Source organism: Canis aureus, chromosome 12 (assembly GCF_053574225.1).
Source record: "Canis aureus isolate CA01 chromosome 12, VMU_Caureus_v.1.0, whole genome shotgun sequence".
Taxonomy (NCBI): domain Eukaryota; kingdom Metazoa; phylum Chordata; class Mammalia; order Carnivora; family Canidae; genus Canis; species Canis aureus.
In genome coordinates, this window is record NC_135622.1 from 4,920,073 (window position 1) to 4,943,379 (window position 23,307).

The 23,307-nt window shown below is 40.1% G+C and overlaps 1 long non-coding RNA gene across 1 annotated transcript; it reads left to right on the forward strand.

Moving 5' to 3' along the window:
* Positions 1–763: 763 nt before the first annotated feature.
* LOC144280394 (uncharacterized) lies at positions 764–16,367 on the forward strand. The gene is made up of 2 exons (XR_013348799.1): positions 764–5,762; positions 14,105–16,367. It is a non-coding gene; the product is annotated as an uncharacterized LOC144280394 (long non-coding RNA).
* Positions 16,368–23,307: the final 6,940 nt, after the last annotated feature.

Sequence of the window (23,307 nt, forward strand, 5' to 3'; positions counted from 1 at the left end):
TGAATAAAGTCTTAAAAAAAAAGAGTTGATGATTTTAGAGCTGGAACTCTTCTATGTAACAACATGGGTAGTAGGAATGGATGTCTGAAGTTGAGTAAAAGTAAAGGTCATTAGAGTATTAAAGAACAAGGAGTTCCCACATTCAGCTGCAAAGGTAGGTGGCTCATGTATCTGTGGTTTTGTTGTTATCTCTTGTTAAACCCAACTGTATTATATATATATATATATATATATATATATATATATATATATATATATATGAAGATTAAAGCATTTAGCTTAGAAAACAACAATAACAAATTACAGATGTGGGATTTTGGATCAGGAAATCAAGTTGTTGGAATGAATCCAGAATTATGCAGGATTGGGGAGAAAATGAAGCCTCTACCATAACTGTTATTGAAGTGACCAGGACTAGCAAAGAACATAAAGGAAAGTGTAGCCTGATGGAATAAACTCCAAAAACAGGAGGAATGGCATATAAATATCTTGGAAGAAAGTTAATTTTTTTGCTTCATTATATAAATATCTTAGAAGAATAATGACTGAATAATGCCCTGAAAATGACTTTAGGGATCTAGAAGTATCTGTTTCCCCACTTTCTGGTATTGGAGAGGGGAAAAAAAAACCCTCTTGTAAACAAAGCAGTGTCTTAGGGGAAACTTAGGTGTAATTTGAATGAATGGGTTGAGGGAAATTCTCTAAAAAGTTTTTGTGTAAAAAAAAAATAAATAAATAAAATAAAATAAAATAAAATAAAGTTTTTGTGTGAGGCATCAGGGAAATGAGCAGACCAGGAAGGAAGGTATAAGTGAGTGGGAGAGTTCTGCATTTGAGGCAGAATCCAAAGATTATAGAGAAATGGGAACCACTTGTGCAATGAATTAACCTTAAAGTTCCCAACTTTGGTTTAAAAGTTGTTTGGTATTTGTACTGACCGAAGGCGCCAGAGGGTTATGGAGCCCAGTCTCCTTAAGCCTGCCTGAGTGGTAGGTTAAGCATTCCACCTTTAAGAAGGCATCCGAAGGCAAAAAGAGAAGACAGCAGTAGTTTGAAACTGATTACAAAGAGGAAAATTAGGCTAGACTAACACAAACAACTGGCAAAGTGTCCTTGACTCATTTTGCAAATATTTATTGAACTACCAGAACTTACTGGTATATTCCCTGCCACCAAGAATGGCACACAAAGTATGTGTTCCTTAAATACTTGCTAAAGGAATGAATTGTTCATTGTGAAAATTCAGAAAAAAATTACAAAGAGTTGACTGTTGACTGTTTCAACAGTCTCTGAACAGCAGCAATAGTGGATAAGCAGAGAGATGAAACCTCTAACAAGAAAACAACTTTGGAAGGTTACTCCCCAGACAAAGCTGGGCCTCTCTTGGAAAACTTTTACATGAGCTGCATGACTAAGACCAAGTAAGAGCCAAATACTCTTATCAACCAAGGATAGCTTTTCTTCAAGACATCTTCAAAACATCTCCTAATGACAGGAAGAGAGCACTCAATACTGATAACCACAGTGTGTAAAGTGGCCCCTTCAGGTAAGAAAAATGTTTTGATATATATGGAAATTTGGTGACAGAGGCACTTAGTGTATTTACATGGACCTTTTTTGAGCCTTGTTTTGACTTATTACTCGAGATTAATAGAAAATACAAGCTCTTAGTTATTAAATCTTTATTATAATATTTAGTTGAGAAAGCTCAAACTGAATAGAATTTACACAGTATATGAACTTTTCTCAAAGTAGTCATATTAACTGCTTAGGACTACATACCCATGAACGACCACTATTCTTGATCTAGTGCCAGCTACCGACCTTACAGCCTCAAATCCAATTAGTAACATCAAACTGTTATTTATGCTAGAATACTTATATTTCCAACTAGAAAGAAAACTCTTATGTTAGCAGACCTGTTGGCAGGGGGCAGAGGTGGGGCATGGGCAGTTGGCAGAGGCAACTTACTGAAATCACCCCATGAGAAGACCATCTACTCAGATATACACAGGGAAGTCCTGGCATCATTCAGTGATCAGGAGTCCTGGCTCAACATTAAGGTCCTTGTCTGAAATGCCTTTTATTATTAGGAAAGTCTGAGTCAGCCTCAGACTTCCCTCCTTGCATTTGAGTCATTTCCTTTTCCAGTGACCAAAACTGGTACAACTATGTATGAGAAATATTCAAAAATACAAAGTTTTAGAACTAAAGAGACATTAGAGGTCATTGTGTTCAGGGTACTCATTTCACAAATGTTAAAACTGAGGCCAAAAGATTGTGCCTTTTGCCCAGTTGCACAGCCTCTATCAGGTGGCTTTTGCTACACGTGAGGCCCTCTTACCTAGAAGCTGATTTCACAGCAAATTTGGGACTCTGGCTTTCATTTACTTTTATTAGAAGTAAACAAACTAAATACTTAGGTTGGAAGTCTGAGAGGAACTCAGGGCCCAAACAAACAAGCTGGCGTCTATGGTATCCCCTTCAAGTAATATATGATGGTGTCCTGCAGTGGACCAAGGAGAGGGCTCATGTAGAACCAGCATCTTCTAACTCAGGGTTTCTCTACCTTGGGACTATGAACATTTTGGACCAGATATATCTTTGTTGTGGAGGTTGTCCTGTGTATTTTAGGATATTAACAGTAGCTCTGTCCTCTAACCACTAGATGCTCAGTCAGAGCAACAAAAAAGTCCCCAGACATTGCCACATGTCCCCTAGGGTCCTCTGGTTGAGAACCCCTATAAAATCTTTAAAAAGGGGGGGCAGCCCCGGTGGCTCAGCCGTTTAGTGCCGCCTTTGGCCCAGGGTATGATCCTGGAGACCCAGGATTGAGTCCCGCATCGAGGTCCCCGCGTGGAGCCTGCTTCTCCCTCTGCCTGTGTCCCTGCCTCTCTGTCTCTCATGAATAAATAAATAAAATTTAAAAAAAAAAAAAAAAAAAGAGAGAGAGAGAACCCCTGTGCTGACTTAAGGAAGGGACTCATATAACTCAGTAGTGGTCCCATTTAATCCTCTTAGCAGTGCAGTATCCCTACTCCTATACCCCTGTCCCTGGCTTCTCTTCCTCACCTTTCCCTCTGGGGCTACCATGCCTTCAACAGATGGGACCCTCCAACTTCTACCCTCACCAGCCCCGAAAGTGGCACCTGGGGTGAAATGGGAAGCAGAAGTTTCTGCCCTCCCCTTCTTGCACCAAGGGGATCCCCCTGACTGCATAGGAATTTACATACTTGGTTAAAATAAGATGCAGGGATTAGCTCTTAATTGTGACTGCTGTGAATCAAGAAGAGATCAGGGCCTTAAGCCCTTTCCTACCTTGGGATTGGGCTGGGAGAGGTAGATGAGGGCATACCAAAGGAATCTGCCTTTTCTGCACAATTTTCTCTTGACTCAGCGGCCAGCTTTGCCTCCCCAGCCACACTCATCCTTACAGTGCCCATATTTAGACACTGCAAGCCTGTGTTGTCGTAGACAGACAAAAACCAGATGGTTGCTATAGAGATTTGTTTACACACATCCCTAGAGCATGGCCCAAGGCCGAGCAGTAGGGGTAAATGGCAGTTCTTGACGGGACATGCATTTTTCTTAATTTGCTATTCTACCTCTTCTGTTCTTCACAAATCTCCATGCTTCTCATTCCTGCTTCCAGATACCACTTCCTGTTGAAAAGTGTTGTTCTTAAATATTTCCTTTACATCAGGAAGTCAACTTAAGAACAGAAGTATTAGGGGGTGCCTGGGTGGCTCAGTTAAATGTCCGACTCTTGATTTCAGCTCAGGTCATGCGTGATGTCAGAGTCATGATCAAGCCTCATATCAGGCTCTGCGCTGAGCATGGGGCCTGCTTAAGATTCTCTCCCTCTGCCTCTTCTCCCACCCCCCCCCAAAGAAAAACAGTAATTAACCTTTCTGAGCATCAGTCCCTTCATCTGTAATAAGAAGGTAATTACAATACAAAACGTATATGGCTTTGTTAGAATTAATTAGATAAAAGAAACTTGTATCGTGACTGGCAAAGTAGATGGTCAATAAATGTAATTTGTTCTTATGCTAAAATAAAATCCTACTCTGGGGTACCTGGGAATCTGCCACTAGTACCTTTGGAAATCTTAGCTTGTGCTTCCTCCCTGATAGTAGGAAAAAGCTACTGTGGGAATACCCCTTGTCCTGTGGAGTGGTAGAAGAGCAGAATTGTGGGAAGAGGAGGGTTCCTTTGTTTTTTGTTTTTGTTGTATTCAGTTCAAAAGCTATTTTGGGGGACACCCGAGTGGCTCAGCAGTTGAGCATCTGCCTTCCCCTCAGATCTTGATCCTGTGGTCCCAGGAACGAGTCCCACATCAGGCTCCCTGCATGGAGCCGGCTTCTCCCTCTGCCTGTGTCTCTGCCTCTCACTCTCTGGGTCTCTCATGAATAAATAAATAAAATCTTAAAAAAAAAAAAAAAGCTGTTTTGGAGGAAAAATCTGGGCATATGATCTCTTCCTTTCTGCAATTTGAAATGAAAGCCACCGAGAAGAGAAGATATGAGACATTAACTTATCTTTGCCTGGCTAAGATGGAAGAACAAAAAGGAAGCAAAATGCTCTCTGGAGCTTTGGCTCGGGCTACCCTCCTGCAGTAGACCCAGGTCCAAGAGGAGGCTGGCTCTGTCAGTATAACAAGCTAAGGCATGTTCCTACTGTAGATTCTGTGCATGCTGTCGAATTTTGTAGGGAAAAAAACAAAAATTGATATTTTCTAATACCAGGTAGAGGGGCAGGTAGTTTCATCCCAGTAAATAAGTAAGATTTCTCTTCCTCAGCTTGAATTTAGTGCAGAGTTATGTTCCTGCAGGAGGTCTCAGCATCTTCCAACACAGTGAGGAAACAGATAGAAGAAAACATTATGCACTTGCATTTTTGCCACTGTTCTGTCTCACAGAATAGATATTACTATCCTGTTTTTACAGGTAAAATCAATTGGATTGAGGGGCACCTGGGTGACTCAATTAAGAATCAACTCTTGATTTATGGCTCAGGTCATGATCTCAGGGTTGTGAGATCGAGCCCTGCCCCAGTCGGGCTCACACTGGGTGTAGAGCCTGCTTAAGATTCTCCCTCCCCCTCTCTCCCTCCAGAACTCTCACCCTCCTCTCTTTTAAGAAAACAAAAACAAAAACAAAACACATAAACAAAAAGATTTGTTTCAAAAAGGCCTAGAAAGATGAATACTAAACTGAGAATTGTTACCTTGGGGAGATGGTTGGGGAGGGGGGTTAAAGAGTGGGATTGAAGGTAGGGTAGTTATCAAAGGAAATTTAGTATCATCTGTCATGTTTTGTTTTTTCTAAGGAGAATATTTTAAAATTTTATTTAAAATTTTTAATTATCAAATTTTTTATTTAAAAATCAAATTTTGAATTAAAAAACTATTTTATATTTTACAAAACTTTTAAGAAGCTCAGAAAAGGTAATTTATCCAAGGTACTTGGTAATTGACAGACTCCAAAGTCCATAGCTGCTCTATCAAACCACAATGCCCTGTGTTCAACGCTCAGGGAGAACTAGGCTTAGAGCCAGAGGGAGTCCTGAACTTTCCATCTCATGGGCAGTGGAATTGTTTTATAGCCCTAGGCCATGGGTCAGCCTCTTTTTTTTTTTTTTTTTTTTTTTTTTAATTGCTAAATGGGAGCGTGCCCACACCATCTCAGAACAACTTGCTGACTATTATGTGAGCTGGCCTGTGAAGTATGACTGAATCACAGACTGCAGGGAGGAAACAGGTAAGACTGTAAAGCAGGATTGATAAGGCAGAATATGTTTTATATTTAATAACATTTTTTTTTAAGATTTTATTTTTGGGACACCTGGGTGGCTTTACTCTGTTTAGTGTCTGCCTTTGGCTCAGGTCAACCTGGGATTGAGTCCTGCATCAGGCTCCCTGCTCTTCCAGGAAGACTGCTTCTCCCTCTGTTTATTCTCTCTCTCTCTAACAAATAAAATCTTTAAAAAATAAAAATAAGAATTTATTTTTAAGTAATCTCCACATCCAATATGGGGCTCAAAATCACAACTGTAAGATCAAGTGTTGCATACTCCACCAGCTGAGCTAGCCAGGGGTCCCTATATTTTTTTACACAGTTAAAGTGCTTATCTTTTTTCTTTCTTTTTTTAAGTAAGCTCCATGCCCAATGTGGAGCTTGAACTCATGACCCTGAGATCAAGAGTCACATGCTCAGGGCACCTGGGTGCCTCAGTCAGTTAAGCATCCGACTCTTAATTTTGGCTCAGATCATGATCTCAGGGTTGTGGGATCGAGCCCTGCATCATGCTCCTCACTCAGCATGGAGTCTGCTGGGGAGTCTCTCTCTCCCTCTCCCACTGCCTCTCCCCTGCGTAAGTAAATAAGGAAGGAAATAAATAAATAAATAAATAAATAAATAAATAAATAAATAAATAATTTTTTAGAAAGTGTCACATGCTCTACCACCTGAGCCAGCCAAGTGCCTCTTAGTAGGATTTTAAATTGGGGGATGCCTGAGTGGCTAAGTCAGTTAAACAACCAACTCTTGCTTTCAGCTCAGGTCATGATCCTCTTGGGTTGTGAGATCAAGCCCCATGTTGGGATGCTCAGTGGGGGGATGTACTTGAAGTTCTTGCCTTTTGCCCCTCCCCCCACTCATGCTCCCTTGCACTCTTGCTCTCTCAGTCTCTCAAGTCTTTTTTTTTTTTTTAAGACTTGACAGGGCAGCTTTTTAGGGCAGCCCGGGTGGCTCAGCCATTTAGCAGCTGCCTTCAGCCCAGGGCGTGATCCCAGAGACCCGGGATCAAGTCGCACATCAGGCTCCCTGCATGGAGCCTGCTTCTCCCTCTGCCTGTGTCTCTGCCTCTCTCTCTCTGTGTCTCTCATGAATAAATAAATAAAATGTTTAAAAAATAATAAAAATAAAAATAAATAATAAATAAATAAAGATTTTAAGTTGGATGCTTCAGCTGAGGTACCAAGATATAATAGATATAAAATTCTATTCCTATAAAAAGTGGATACACAGGGTTTTCAAAAGAGATTTATTTGAAGATAGCTACTGTCCTGTTGTGAGCTGCACCAGATCCCAAGGAGAAGCAGTCAGGACCACTTCTATCTTCTCAAGCTTAGAAAGAGAGGCCTTGAGGGACCACTGAAGCATTTGATATTTGTCTCTGGGTAGAGGATGGTCATTGGACTGTGTATGACTCATGGTAGAGGAATTTCAAAGCAAAGATTGGCTAAAAACAATGCCTGAGATAACCAAGTAAATAGCTACATCTTGGAAGTAACTGCACTCCCTTCTGACAAAAGATCAAATACACATTAATCTTGGGGACCAGGTATGGAGCCAGTTTAAATCTACTCGAGAACTTTGTGGAAGCATAATGGGATTCTTCACAAAGGTTTCTGCATAGAATAGACCCTCTGGAAAACAAAATGATGAGAGAGGATGTGGTGGCCATAGATATGCAGTGCATCATCTTTCAGGAAAGCTGACATTGCCATTGGAAAGGCCCAGCAGGGAAGCCTCTGATGGATCCATACAAATGCGCATGAGACCATCAGCCTTCAACATCAGCCAGGTATAGAAAACATTTCACCATCTCTCTTTTGCTCCACTCCTGGAGGTGTCAGTGTCAGCATCCAGGAAGTAAAGAAGGATATGTAGCAAAAGGAGAGAAGCCAACCACCCCTCTTCCATAAAGGCAGGCCACCTTGACCCTAGCGGTGGGGCGGAGATAGTCTCATATATAATGAAGACTGATATGTTCCTTAATATATTTCTGAATCAAGAGTGTCTTTTGCTTAAAGTGATTGCAAGGCTGTTACCTAAAGGTGATGAAAGGGTAGGAAGGATGCTGGAATCTTTATCCATGTCAGAGGAAAACTACTCCCATTGAAATAAATTTTGCAGAGACAGGGGGAGACAAAATTAAACTTTTAATTTTCATCACATTCCTTCAGTTAGTACTTGTTAAGCATTACAATTATAATCATCTTTGTATTTTTTGAGACATTTAATTGGCACTCATGGAATTGAGACAATTATTGCCAGTTTGTAGTGTGCCAAAGTACCTCTGAAAAGTTAACATCCCCTGGGATGCCTGATTAGCTCAGTTAGTAGAGCGTGTGAGTTCAAGCATCACATTTGGTGTAGAGATTACTTAAAAATAGAATCTTAAAGGGAGCGGGGGGGGGCAGTTCCCTGGGTCGCTCAGCAGTTTAGTGCCTGGGTTTGGCCCAGGGCATGATCCTGGAGTCCTGGGGATTGAGTCCCGCATTGGGCTCCCTGCATGGAGCCTGCTTCTCCCTCTGCCTCTCTCTCATTCTCTCTCTCTCTCTCTCTCTGTGTGTGTGTCTCATGAATAAGTAAATAAAATCTTAAAAAAAAAAAAAATCTTAAAGGGGCACCTGGGTGGCTCAGTCAGTTAAGCGCCTAACTATTGATCTGAGCTCAGGTCTTGATCTCAGAGTTGTGAGTTCAAGCTCCATATTGGTCTCCATGCTGGGATTGCAGCCTACTTAAAAAGACAAAACAAGGGCAGCCCGGATGGCTCAGCGGTTTGGCACCACCTTCAACCCAGGGCCTGATCCTGGAGACCTGGGATCAAGTCCCACATGGGGCTCCCTGCGTGGAGCCTGCTTCTCCCTCACCTGTATCTCTGCCTCTCTCTGTGTGTGTCTCTCATGAATAAATAAATAGAATCTTTTAAAAAAGAAAGAAAAGTTAACATCTATAATAAGACAACTAAAAAGAAAACAGTTTTAGGGATTTGGGGTTTGGCAAATCTGGCTAAGGCCAAGGGAATTTAAAATAGACTCTTATAGTTGAATTTTTTTTCTTTTTCCTAAGATTTTATTTATTTATTCATGAGAGACACACAGAGACATGGGCAAAGGGAGGACCAGGCTCCATGCAGGGAGCCCTACATGGGACTCGATTCCGGGTCTCCAGGATCAGGCCCCGGGCTGAAGGCTGCACTAAACTGCTGAGCCACTCAGGCTGCCCTGATAGTTGAAATCTTGACTATCATCTAGTTCCAACAAATTCCTCCTGAATTAATTTCTTCCACAGCATCCCTGACAACTGATCATTCGGTCTTTTCTTGAAAGACACTCCAGTGTCTTAAAATTTACTACTATCTTCACCCTCATTACTACTATCTTTGCCCTCATAAAACTATTCAAATACAGAGGTGCCTGGGTGGCTCAGTTGGTTGAGCGTCTGACTCTTGGTTTCAACTCATGTCATAATCTCATGGGTCGGGAGATCAAGCCCCTGTGGGTTCCATGCTCAGCAGGGACTCTGCTGAAAGATTATCTCACTCTGCTCCTCCCCCAACTCGTGTGCATGTGCATGCAGGTGCTCTTTCCTTCCCTCTCAAATAAATAAATAAATAAATAAATAAATAAATACCTTTAAGTTTATTCAAGTATGAAATATTCTGCATCTCTCTACATTTCATTTCACTAGTCTAAACATTCTCCCCTCAGTTATTTCTCCTTGATGTCTGGCATGACCCTTGCTGCTTTCTGGAATAGCTCAAATATGTCAATGTGCCTGTCTAAGTTTGGTCCAGATGTGGCCTGACTGAGGCAAGGAGAACTAAACCATCACTTGCTTGGTTGTGGACTTGGACTGTAAAAGAGCCTTTAGGCATCCTTAGATTCACTGCCTGCCCTATCACACTGTTGAATCATTTTTTTAAAAGATTATATTTATTTATTTGAGAGAGAGAAAGAGAAAGCACAAGCAGGGGGAGGGGCAGAGGGACAAGCAGACCCCTCTGAGTAGGGAGACCAATACTGAGCTTGATTTCAGGACCCCAAGACCACCACCTGAGCCAAAGGCAGATACCTAACCAACTGAGCCAACCAGGCGCCCCACACCGTTGACTCATTAAAACTGATACTACATAAAACCTACAGGTATAATTATGGGGTGAGGTAGGGTTATTTTAATTTGTTTTGACTTCATGAATAACATGAATGCATTTACTTTATAAAACATGTAAATAATAGGGATCAAAATCTTCATTCAAAAACACTACAGACGGGGATCCCTGGGTGGCTTAGTGGTTTAGTGCCTGCCTTCAGCCCAGGGCATGATCCTGGAGCCCCGGGATCGAATCCCACATCAGACTCCCTGCATGGAGCCTGCTTCTCCCTCTGCCTGTGTCTCTGCCTCTCTCTCTCTCTCTCTCTCTCTCTCTCTGTCTCTCATGAATAAATAAATAGGGATTCCTGGGTGGTGCAGCGGTTTGGCGCCTGCCTTTGGCCCAGGGCGCGATCCTGGAGACCTGGGATCGAATCCCACGTCGGGCTCCCGGTGCATGGAGCCTGCTTCTCCCTCTGCCTGTGTCTCTGCCTCTCTCTCTCTCTCCCTGTGTGACTATCATAAATAAATCAAAATTTAAAAAAAAGAATAAATAAATAAAATATTAAAAAAACAAAAACAAAAACAACACTACATACAAATTCAAAGTTTTCTTTGATCAGTATCCCAAATCCTGGTCCTTTCCCTCCAGAGATACATAGTTCTCTTCTGGTTATGTTTTAATATGTTACAGAGAACTTTTCACATCAGTAGGTTATAAAGCTATCTCCCTTTTATAACTGCTATATAGTATCCTATTGTATGGATGTATCAGTTTAGACATTCTGTTCTTGGACACAAGATTGTTTCCTTTTTTTTTTTTTTTTTGGTTATTACAATGTTTCATTGTTTCATTGAGAATTCTTTATGACTCTTAGTGCTATAGAGAAGTATCTTGATTTTTTTTTTTTTAAAGAGGCTCCACACCCAGCATGGAGCCCAACACAGGCCTTACAACCATGCAATTGAGACCTGAGCTGAGATCAAGAATCAGATGCTTAACCAACTGAGTCTCTCTGGGGGAATATTAAAAGATTCAATTGCTAGGTTACAGAATATGTACTTTTAAATTTTTAATATATACTTAAAAATAGCCCTAAAATGATTTATATTCCCACCAACTAACCTTGTGAGGATACTTTGGACACTTTCCCATACTTTTGCTAACACTTGGTATTAGCAGTCTTAAATTTTTGCCAAAAAGAAAGGTGAATAAAAGCTATCTCATATAATAGCACACACATACACACATATATATGTATATATAGGTATAAGTGTCTATGTATGTATATGCCATTTGTACGTCCTCTACTTGAATTGCCTACTTTGCCCATATTTCTTTTCTTTTTTTCTTTTTTTTTTTTAAGATTTTAATAGAGAGTGTGAGCACATGGTGGGGGAGTGGGCAAAGGGAGAGGGAGAGAGTCTTAAGTAGACTGCACTGAGCATAAACCCAACATGGGGCTCAATCCCATGACCCTGAGATAACCATCTGAGCCGAAACCAAGAGTCAGAAGCTTAATTGATGTGGCCACCCAGGCGCCTTCTACTTTGCCCATATTTCTATTCAGTTTCCTAGGTAATTTTCAAAACATATTATGCCATATCTTTTTTTTCAAGATTTTATTTATTCATGAGAGACACAGAGAGAGGCAGAGATACAGGCAGAGGGAGAAGCAGGCTCCCCATGAGGAGCCTGATGCAGAACTCGATCCCAGGACCCCAGGATCACAACCTGAGCCAAAGGCAGATGCTCAACCACTGAGCCACCCAGGCGTCCCCATATTATGCCATATCTATCTTCTATGTCATATTCATGCATGTGTGCACACACACACACACACAAGCTTTGTGCTACACTTTACATTTAACCTATTTAAACTAAATTTTGTTAGATTTGGTCTAGCCTGCCAAGATCCCTTTGCATTCTGATTCTGTTCTCCAACATTGTATTCATTATCCCTCCCATATTCTTGCTATCTACAAATATGATGTCATCAATGTTCTTTTTTCTAAAATTTCTAAAATTAATTAATTTTTAAAGTAATCTCCACACCCAACATGGGGCTCAAACTCAGCCCCATGAGTTCGATGGGTTGAACATCGTATCAGGAGTTGATGTTCTACCAACTGAGCCAGGTGCAATTGTCATCAATATTAACTAAACCATTTGTACAAATATTGAAAAGGATAGCCCCCAGGCCAAGAGCCCGGTGGGGCGGGGGGGAGCCCAGTGGAATGTACTAGAGACCTCTAATTTGGTATTAATCTATTATTAGTTAATGGGATTCTAGATGGTGCTCACATTGCCTTCTCACCCTATAACAATCAGGAGCCTGGTTCAGTTGGAACTTGCACCTGCAGGTCCCATTGTCAGACTTTACATAAGAGATGTTAGTCTGAGTTCTATGTCCCAGGCCAAAAGTAACAAGTAAACTTGGTTTACAACCCCTTTCCTAGACTTCAGTCATCTGGGTCAGGCTTCTCTAAGGATCTACTAATTCCATTTCAGAACCTATAGATTTTCTAAAAACTTAGAAAATGGGGGCTCCTGGGTGGTCAGTTAAGCATATGCCTTTGGTGTGAGTCATGATCCCAGGGTCCTGGGATTAAGCCCTGTGTCAGGCTCCCTGCTCAGTGGGGAGTCTGCTTCTCCCTCTCCTTCTCCCTCTGCTTCTCTACTCTGTGCTCTCACTCTCTCTCTCAAATAAATATAACCTTTAAAAATATCTTAGAAAATTTCATTCATTCTTCAATTTTGTAGCACTTAGTTTATACTAACTACAGTTCTGGTCTGTCAGATCCTTTGTGGCTTTCACTTCTTACCCTGTCCATCTTAGGCTCCATGGACAATGATATATTTCAAAACACTTTTAACACACCCTCAATTACTTTTGTCTTTTGTTCTTTGGTCCCAACTACCTCACCACACCCCAGTTCTAATTAATCTAATCTTTGTGTTTGTTTATTCAATAAATTTATTAACTGCCTATTGATGTGCCAAGAGTTGTTCTAGGTATTGGGGATAGAAGTGGGTTTTCTGTACTTGTGGTTTGCCTGCTACTTTTTGGGATAGCATTTATGAGAGTCAGAATTAGTATTCATGTGCGATTTCCAGCCTTAACTTGGCAGTCTGCATGGGAAGCTAGGTTCCTTGTGAATCTTCCACAGCTGTTCTCAAGTACCCCACTCTAGTCCTAGCCTCTGGCTTTTATAGACTACCTTGTATTACACCTCAAAAGGAATGGGGCACCTCATCTATATCTTCTTGCCTAGTTAAGTAGAGAAACTCCTTATAGAGGCATTAATTTTGCCCTCCTATCTGTATCTTCTGGAATACTGTGCCTATCAATTGTCCCTTCTCTCTTCTCTCTCTTTTTAAAGATTTATTTATTTAGGGGCTCCTGGGTGGCTCAGTCAGTTAAGCATCTGCCCCCAGCTCAGGTCATGATCCTATGCATCAGGTTCCTGCTTAGTGGGAAATTTGCTTCTCCCTCTTCTTTCCTCATGCTTGTGCTCATGCATGTGTGCGCTCTCAAATAAATTTACTTGAGACAGGGAGGGACGAGGAAAAGGGAGGAAATCCCAAGCAGACTCCCCAATGAGTGCAGAGCCCCATCAGGGCTCAGCATAGGCTCAATTTCACAGCACTGAGATCATGATCTGAGCCAAAATCACTAGTCAGATGCTTAACTGACTAAGCTACCCAGGTGCCCCCCTTCTCTCCTTTATAATTTCTCTCATACCAGATCATTCTCCCTAACCTACAAATGTTTGAATCTCTCATTCTAAAAAAAATTCTTTCTTCAACCCAACCACCCTCTGCTTTCTCATCACTCCAAAATTTCTTGAAAAATAAATATTTAACTACTATTTACTCTTTAACTCAGTGAAATTCAGCTTTTGCCCTCATTAATTTACAAAATCTGGGACACCTGGATGGCTCAGTCAGTTAGGTGTCTGCTTTTGGCTCAGGTCATGATCCTAGAGTCCTGGGATCAAGCCCCACGTAGGGATCCTTGTTCAGTGGGAGCCTGCTTCTCCCTCTGCCTCTGCCTGCCACTCCCCCTGCTTGTGAATGCACCTCTCACTTTCTCTGTCAAATAAACAAAATCTTTTTTAAAAAATTTACAAAATCTATTCTCAAAATGACCTAATTGCTAAGTACAATGGCCTATTTTCCGTCCTTACCTGAATTTTTTTCCTCTCTTGCCTTTCAGGGAACTCCTAACTTTCTTTCCACTTTCATACAGAAAATAGCAATGAAGGGGCAGCCCCAGTGACCCAGTGGTTTAGCGCCACCTTTGGCCCGGGAAATGATTCTGGAGACCTGGGATCGAGTCCCGCATCGGGCTCCCTGCATGGAGCCTGCTTCTCCCTGTCTCTGCCTCTCTCTCTCTCTCTCTCTCTCTGTCTCTCTCTCTCTCTCTCATGAGTAAATAAATAAAATCTTTAAAAAGAAAATAGCTATGGCAAGACGGACCTAGCCTCTGCTCTCATGGAATTTGTAGTGGGGGAGGCAGGAGGGTGTGGGGGAACCAACATGCAACAAAGAATCAGACTTCCATTCTAGCAGTATAACAGACCAGATACCCTGAGAACTATTCCATAACAAAACACCTAAAAACACTAGCTCAAATATAAAAAGTAAAAGCATTAATTCAAAAACATAAGGCTGAAATTGGTGGCTGTTCTACAGACATCTGCTAACCCCCAGAGACAGAGCTTCCATCTTAATCATTTTTCAAGGACAGCAGACAAAGCCTAGGGCTTGTACAAAAAGAACAGTTGGATTGGCCCCTGAATGAGGCTAGGACTTCTGCAGACTTCACTCTCAGTGAAAAGGTAAAACAGAAAATACCCACCCTGAGAAGAGAGATGGAAAAGAAATGTCCTGATCTCAGTCATAGCTCAGAATAAAGGGGAAAAGATCTCCCCTTAGAAATCACAAGTTAGTCCTCCCAGGGGTTTATAGCCTAAATTCACATTACCCAAATTAACAGAAATCCTTAAAGCTCAGATTTTATTTTAAAGTAATTTACAAGTTGGATACTATTCCCAGGCATTTGAAAGAAACAAACACAGGGACCTGGATAGCTCAGTCAGGTAAGTGTCCAACTCTTAATCTCAGCTCAGGCTTGATCTCAAGGTTGTGAGTTCAAGCCCCACATTGGGCTCCACATCCAGCATGGAGCTACTTTAAAAAAAAAAAAAAAAAGGGGGATCCCTGGGTGGCGCAGCGGTTTGGCGCCTGCCTTTGGCCCAGGGCGCGATCCTGGAGACCCGGGATCGAATCCCACGTCGGGCTCCCGGTGCATGGAGCCTGCTTCTCCCTCTGCCTGTGTCTCTGCCTCTCTCTCTCTCTCTCTCTGTGACTATCATGAATAAATAAAATCTTTAAAAAAAAAAAAAAAAAAGAAAAGAAAAAAGAGGAATGCCTGGGTGGCTCAGCGGTTGAGCGTCTGCCTTCAGCTCAGGGCATGATCTCGGGGTCCCAGGATCAAGTCCACATTGGGCTCTTTGTGCGGAGCTTGCTTCTCCCTCTGCCTGTGTCTGCCTCTCTCTCTCTCTCTCTCTCTCTCTGTCATGAATCAATAACTAAAACCTTTTTTAGAAAAAAAGAAAGAAAAGAAACACAAATCCTCTCTGAAGAAAGGCACCTTCAATCCAGACTTCAAAAATTCCCCAAAGTTTCTTTGACTATGAATTCTCAAATAAAAATCCTAAACCACAAGGCAACAGAGACTTTGGATATTGGAATTGTAATACAGCATATAAATAGGTATGTTTAATATATTTAAAGGAAATATAAGTATGACTAAAGGATAAAACACTATAAAAATGACAGATTTTAAAAGGTAAAATTAAGATCTAGAAATTTAACATATAAAAATAGTAATTCAGGCAGCCCCGGTGGCTTAACAGTTTAGCACCACCTTCAGCCCAGGGTGGGATCCTGGAGACCCAGGATCGAGTCCTGCATCGGGCTCCCTGCATGGAGCCTGCTTCTCCCTCTGCCTGTGTCTCTGCCTCTCTCTTTATGTCTCTCATGAATAAATAAATAAAAATATTTTTAAAAACTTACTAAGAATGGAAAACTTTAAAAATAAATATAAATATAAATAATAATTCATTTTTTTTAAAGATTTGTTTATTTTTAAGTAATCTCTATACCCAGCGTGGTGCTCAAACTTACAACCCCAAGATCAGGAGTTGCATGCTGTACTGGCTGAGCCAGCCAGGTGCCTCTAAAATAGTAACTCACTTTAAAACAACAGTAATAGGGATCCCTGGGTGGTGCAGCAGTTTAGCGCCTGCCTTTGGCCCAGGGCGCGATCCTGGAGACCCAGGATCGAATCCCACATCGGGCTCCCGGTGCATGGAGCCTGCTTCTCCCTCTGCCTGTGTCTCTGCCTCTTTCTCTCTCTCTCTCTGTGTGACTATCATAAATAAATAAAAATTAAAAAAAAAAAGAAAAAAAAACAGTAATAAACCTAATATAATAATAAACCAATTTTAGGTTAATATAAATGACATATTTTCAAGAAAAGTATCTTTTTATATTTTTTGCAAATCTCTTAATATCTAATTTAATTAAAAACATCATTTTCTTATCTATGCATTTAATGTTTTGATATTTTTTAAAGATTTGATTTAAATCAAATTTGATTTAAATTGATTTGATTTGATTTGATTTGATTTGATGGAGAGAAAGAGCATGTGCAAGCACAAGGAGGAGAGCAGAGAGCCTGATGTGGAGCTCGATCCCAGGATCCTGGGATCATGACCTGAGCCAAAGGCAGATGCTTAACTGACTGAGTCATCCAGGCACCCCTGATACATTTTGACTGAAGTCTTTGGAGGAAATATGTCCTCATACAGATAAGTAACTGGAAGAAGGAAGAGGAATTTTAATACCCTTTCCAAATAATTTTGGATATTCTTCTTTGATAATACACCAAAACATAGTGGTAGTTTCTCCAAAGTGAATTGTAATGTTGTATTTGAAACCATGTCAGTGGGGATCCCTGGGTGGCTCAGCGGTTTAGTGCCTGCCTTCAGCCTAGGGCATGGTCCTGGAGTCCCGGGATCGAGTCCTGCATCAGGCTCCCTGCGTGGAGCCTGCTCCTCCCTCTACCTGTGTCTCTGCCTCTCTTTCTCTCTGTCTCTCATGAATAAATAAAATATTTTTAAAAAATGAAACCATATCAGTGAACTTTCTGTATTGTTAGGTAAAACCCATTGGTCTATCTTGCAATTTGAATGAATCTTTTACCCAAGCATTACTTTAAAACAGCATGCATTTTAGTAATTTGGAAAATAGTGGTTCACTCAGTCATGCAGATATTTCAAATGTTGACACATTTCATTATCCAATTTTTTAAAAAGTTCATTAAGGGGGCATCAGGCCGGTTCAGTCAGAGGAGCTTGCAACTCTTGATCCCAGGGTCATGAATTCAAGCCTCTTGCTAGGTGTATAAATTACTAAAAAAAAAAAAAAAAAAAAAAAAGTAAGTAAAAAATTAAAAAAACTCATTCATTAAAATCATAATCAATCCCATCAGCAAATCCTTAAGTACTGGGAAGCTGTCAAGCTCACTATAGTAGATATAAGTTTTCAAAAATTAAAGGTTTTGCTGAAATCTCAAATTTTATCATTGGCAGCAAATACTGTTTGTTTTCCTTAAAGTGACTGGCTCACTTTGTTCATTTTTGAGAAAGTACCAATTCCCAGGAAGGAAGGAAATAATAAAGATTAGAGTAGAAATAAATAACATAGAGACTTGAAAACAATAGAAAAGATCAATGAAACTAAGAGCTAATTCTTTGAAAAGATAAACAAAATTGGTAAGCCTTTAGTCAGACTCATTAAGAAAAAAAGAAAGAGGATTCAAATAAAAGAGAAGTTATAAGTGATACCACAGACTACTGTAAGTGACTAATATGAACAATTATACACCAACAAATTAGACAACCTAAAAGAAACAACTAAATTCCTAGAAATATACACCTTTGAATACGGACTCAACAAGAAATAGAAAATCTGAACAGACCAATTACTAGTAAAGAAATTGAATGTATAATACAAAAAATTCCCAAGAAACAAAAGTCCAAGACCAGATGGCTTCACAGGTGTATTCTACCAAAAATATAAAAAAGAGTTAATACCTACCCTCCTCATACTATTCCAAAAAATAAAAGAGGAAGGAATGTTTCCAAATTCACTCTGTGAGGCCTGCATTATTCTAATACCAGACCAAAGACACTACAAAAAAGAAAACTACAGGCCAATATCCCTGATGAACAGAGATGCAAAAATCTTCAACAAAATATTAACATACTGAATTCAAAAATTAATTAAAGGGATACTTCCTCACAATCAAGTGGGATTTATTCTAAGGACTCAAGGATGGTTCAATATCTACAAATCAATCAACATGATACACCATATTAACAAAGGATAAAAATCACATGATCATCAATATAGATGCAGAAAAAAGTATTTGACAAAATTCAACATCCATTCATAATAAAAACTCTCAACAAAATGGTTTAGAGGAAACAAACCTCAACATAATAAACTTCACATATGATAAACCCACAGCTAACATCACAATGGTAAAAGGCTGAAAGCTTTTCCTCTAAGTTCAGGAATAAGACAAGGATGTTCACTCTCACCACTTTTATTCAACATAGTACTGGAAGTACTAGCTGCAGCAATCAGACAAGAAAAGGCATCCAAACTGATAAGGAAGAAAAGAGATTATGACTATTTGCAGATGATGTGATACTGTATAGAGAAGACCTTAAAGACTTAACAAAAATCCATTATAACTAATACATGAATCCAGTTAAGTTGCAGCATACAAAGTTAATATACTGAAATTTGTTGTGTTTCTAAACACTAATGAACTAGCAGAGGGGTGCCTGGGTGGCTCAGCAGTTGAGCATCTGCCTTTGGCTCAGGGATTGTGTCCCCCATCAGGCTCCCCATAGGGAGCCTGCTTCACCCTCTGCCTATGTCTCTGCCTCTCTGTGTCTCTCATGAATATATAAATAAATAAAATCTTAAAAAAAAAAAAAACTAGCAGAAAGAAATTAAGGAAACAATTCCATGTACAATTGCATCAAAAAGAATAAAATACCTAGGAATAAATTTAACCTCAGAGGCAAAAGACCTGTACTCTGAAAACTATAAGATACTGATGAAATAAACTGAAGACGACACAAACAAATGGAAAGAATTCCATGTTCATAAATAGGAAGAATTAATATTGTTAAAACGTCCATACTACTCAAGGCAATCTGCAGTTGCACGCAATCCTTAACAAAATACCAACAGCATTTTAGGGGCAGTCAGTGGAGCATAAAAGACTATTGATCTCAGGTTTATGAGTTCAAGCCCTATAATGGTTATAAAGATTGCTTTAATTTTTTTTAAAGATAAGAACAGCATTTTTCACAGAACTAGAACAAAAAATACCAGAATTTGTGTGGAACCACAAAAGACCCCAAATAGCCAAAGCAATCTTGGATAAGAACAAAACTGGAGGTATCATAATCCCAGACTTCAAACTATACTACAAAATATAGTAAAACAGTATGGTAACTGATACAAAAATAGACACAGATATCAAAAGAACAGAATAAGGAACGCAGAAATAAGCCTGCACGTAATTAATATGGTCAATAAATTTATAGCAAAGGAAGCATGAATATACAATGGGGAAAAGGCACTCTTTTCAATAAATGATGTTGGGAAAACCAGACAGCTACATGCAACAGAATGAAACTGGACTGCTTTCTTACACCATACACAAAATAAACTCTAATGGGCTAAAGACCTAAATGTAAGACCTAAAACCATCAAACTCTAAAGAAACATAGTAAGTTCTTGGGACATTGGCCTTAGCAGTATTTTTCTGGATATCTTTCCCCAGACAAGAGAAACAAAAGCAAAAATGAACAGCTAGAAAAGTAAAAAACATTTGCACAATGAAGGAAATCATCAACAAAATGAGAATGCAACCTACTGAACAGGAGAAGATACTTGCAAATGCTCTATCTGATAAGGAGTTAATACCAAAATTTATAAAGAACTCATTCAACTCAATACTAAAAAAAACCCCACATAATCCAATTTAAAAATGGGCAAAGGACCTAAATAGGCATTCTTTCAAAGAAGACATACAGATGGTCAACGGGCACATGAAAAGATGCTCAATGTCATTAATCATAAGAGAAATGGAAGTTAAAAATACAATAAGATATCACCTCACAACTGTTAGAAGGACTAATATCAAAGACAGGAAATAATAAATTCTAAAACTAACAAAAAGACATGAAATAAGTGTCGGTGAGGATATGGAGAAAATGGAACGTTTGTACACTGTTGGAGGGAATGTAAAATGGTGCAACCACTATGAAAAACTCTGTAGAAGTTCTTCAAAAATTTAAAAGTAGAAAGGTGCCTCAGTCAGTTAAGCATCTGCCTTCGGCTCCAGTCCTGATCCCAGGGTCCTGAGATTAAGCCCCGCATCAGGCTCCCTGCTCAGTGGGGAGTCTGCTTCTCCCTCTCCCCCTGCTTCTGCTCTCTCTCTCTCTCTCTGTGTCACTCACTCTCTCAAATAAATAAATTAAAACTTAAAAAAAATTAAAAGTAGAAATGCCATACAACCCAGTACTGTCACTTCTGAGTACTTACTGAAGAAAACAAAAACACTAATTCAAAAGATATATGTACCCCTGTGTTCATTGCAGCATTATTTACAATGGCTAAGATATGGAAACAACCTAAGTGTCCATCAATGGATGAATGAATAAAGAAATTGTGGTATTATGTACATAATGGAATATCACTCAGCCATAAAAAAAAGATGAACCTTGTTATTTGTGACAACAGGGATAGGCCTAGAAGGTATTAAGTGAAAAAAATCAGACCAAGAAAAAGAAATACCACATGATTTCACTTTTATGTAGAATCTAAAAAACAAATGAAACACAGAAACAGACTCATAAAGAACAAATTGGAGGTTGCCAGAGAGGAGGGGAGTAGGAGATGGGCAAAACAGATGAAGAGGATTAAGAAGTGCAAACTTCCAATTATGAAATAAATAAGTCACAGAGTTAAAAAGTACAGCATACGGCAGCCCGGGTGGCTCAGCAGTTTAGCACCGCCTTCAGCCCAGGGCCTGATTCTGGAGACCCGGGATCAAGTCCCACATCGGGCTCCCTGCATGGAGCCTGCTTCTCTCTCTCTCTCTCTCTCTCTGTGTGTGTGTGTGTGTGTGTCTCTTGTGAATAAATAAATAAAATTTTTTTTTTTAAAGTACAGCATAAAGAATATAGTACTATAATAACTTTGTGTGGTGATAGTAACTACATTTATCATGGTGATTTTTTTTTTTTTTTTTTTTTTTTTATGATAGTCACACAGAGAGAGAGAGAGGCAGAGACACAGGCAGAGGGAGAAGCAGGCTCCATGCACCGGGAGCCCGACGTGGGATTTGATCCCGGGTCTCCAGGATCGCGCCCTGGGCCAAAGGCAGGCGCCAAACCGCTGCGCCACCCAGGGATCCCATGGTGATTATTTTGTAATGTATGATTGTTAAATCACTATGTTGCACACCAGAAACTAATCAACTGGGATCCCTGGGTGGCGCAGCGGTTTAGCACCTGCCTTTGGCCCAGGGCACAATCCTGGAGACCCGGGATTGAATCCCATGTCGGGCTCCCGGTGCATGGAGCCTGCTTCTCCCTCTGCCTGTGACTCTGCCTCTCTCTCTCTCTCTCTCTGTGTGTGACTATCATAAATAAATAAAAATTTAAAAAAAAAAAAAAGAAACTAATCAACTATACTTCAATTTGTTTAAAAAAAAAAAAAAAAGGAAACAAACAAACTAGGGGTGCCTGGTTGGCTCAGTTGGGTTGAGTGTCTGACTCTTGGTTTTGGCTCAGGTCATTATCTCAGGGTCGTAGGATCAAGTTCCACACTGAGTTCTGTGCTTAGCAGGGAGACTGCTTGAAATTCTCTCCAACTCTCTCTGCCCCTCCCCTCACTCGTGCATGTGCGTGTGCTCTCTCTAAAGTAAATCTTTTTTTTTTTTTTAAGATTTTATTTATTTATTCATGAGAGACACAGAGAGAGAGTCAGAGACGTAGGCAGAGGGAGAAGCAGGCTCCATGCAGGGAGCCCAATGTGGGACTCAATCCCAGGACTCCAGGATCACAACCTGAGCTAAAGGCAGATGCTCAACTGCTGAGCCACTTAGGCGTCCCTAAAGTAAATAAATCTTGAAAAAAATAAAATAAACAAAAAAGAAACCAAATAATTGCCCAAGGTCACTGAAATGGTAATTGGCAGAGCTGGGTTGGTATGATTTGTAAGGCTGTGTTGTCATGCAGCCCCACTCTACTCTATATTTCACTATGGTAATTCTTTAAATACACCACACCGTTTTGGCTCTGTGCCTTTGCCTAGGTTCTTCTCTGCTTACAAGGTTTTGCCCCATGTACTCCCAGTGAACACTCACACACAGTTCAAAACCTACCTCAAAATCACTTCCCCCCCATGGCACCCTCCTCTGGGTGCTTGTATATTTTGCTCATAAGTCTTTTGGCACTAAATATGTTTTTATTTTAATATCATTGTATTTGTGAATTTTTTCTTCTATAGTTACTGCTTTTTATATTGCTTAATAACTCTTTTCCTACACTGAGTTCATAAAATATTCTCCTATATATAATGTTTTCAGTTTCAATCCACCTGAATATTTGTTTATATAATATATGGTATGAGTCAGAGATCCAGCTTTATTGTTTTCCATATAAATATCCAGTATCCTAGCTCCATATATTGAGCAATCCTTCTTTTCCCTACTGACCTGCAATGTTGCTTCTGTCATCAAGTTCCCATAATACATATAAGTCTACCTGTGGGCTCTCTATTCTGTCATATTAATCTGCTGGTCTTTCCCTGCTAATACCACTGTCTTTTTTTTTTTTCTTTTTAAAAATATTTATTCATGAGAGACACACAGAGAGAGAGGCAGAGACACAGGCAGAGGGAGAAGCAGGCTCCATGCAGGGACTCGATCCCAGGTCTCCATGATCATGCCCTGAGCTGAAGGCAGGTGTTCAACCATGGAGCCACCCAGGTGTCCCATCTTTTTTTCTCTATAGACTTATAAGTCATGATGTCCAGCATGGCTACTCCCCTTATTGTTGTTCTTTTTTTTTTTTCTTTCAAGAGTGTCTTGGCAAATCTTGGTCCTTTGGTCTTCTGTATAAGTTTCAGAATCAACTTACCCTACTCCTTATATGGAACTGCATTCAATATGTATATCAGTTTGAAGGAGAACTGATTTTCACAGTTATGAGTCCATCTACATGTGAACATGGTTTATGTCTCTTTGGGTTTTTA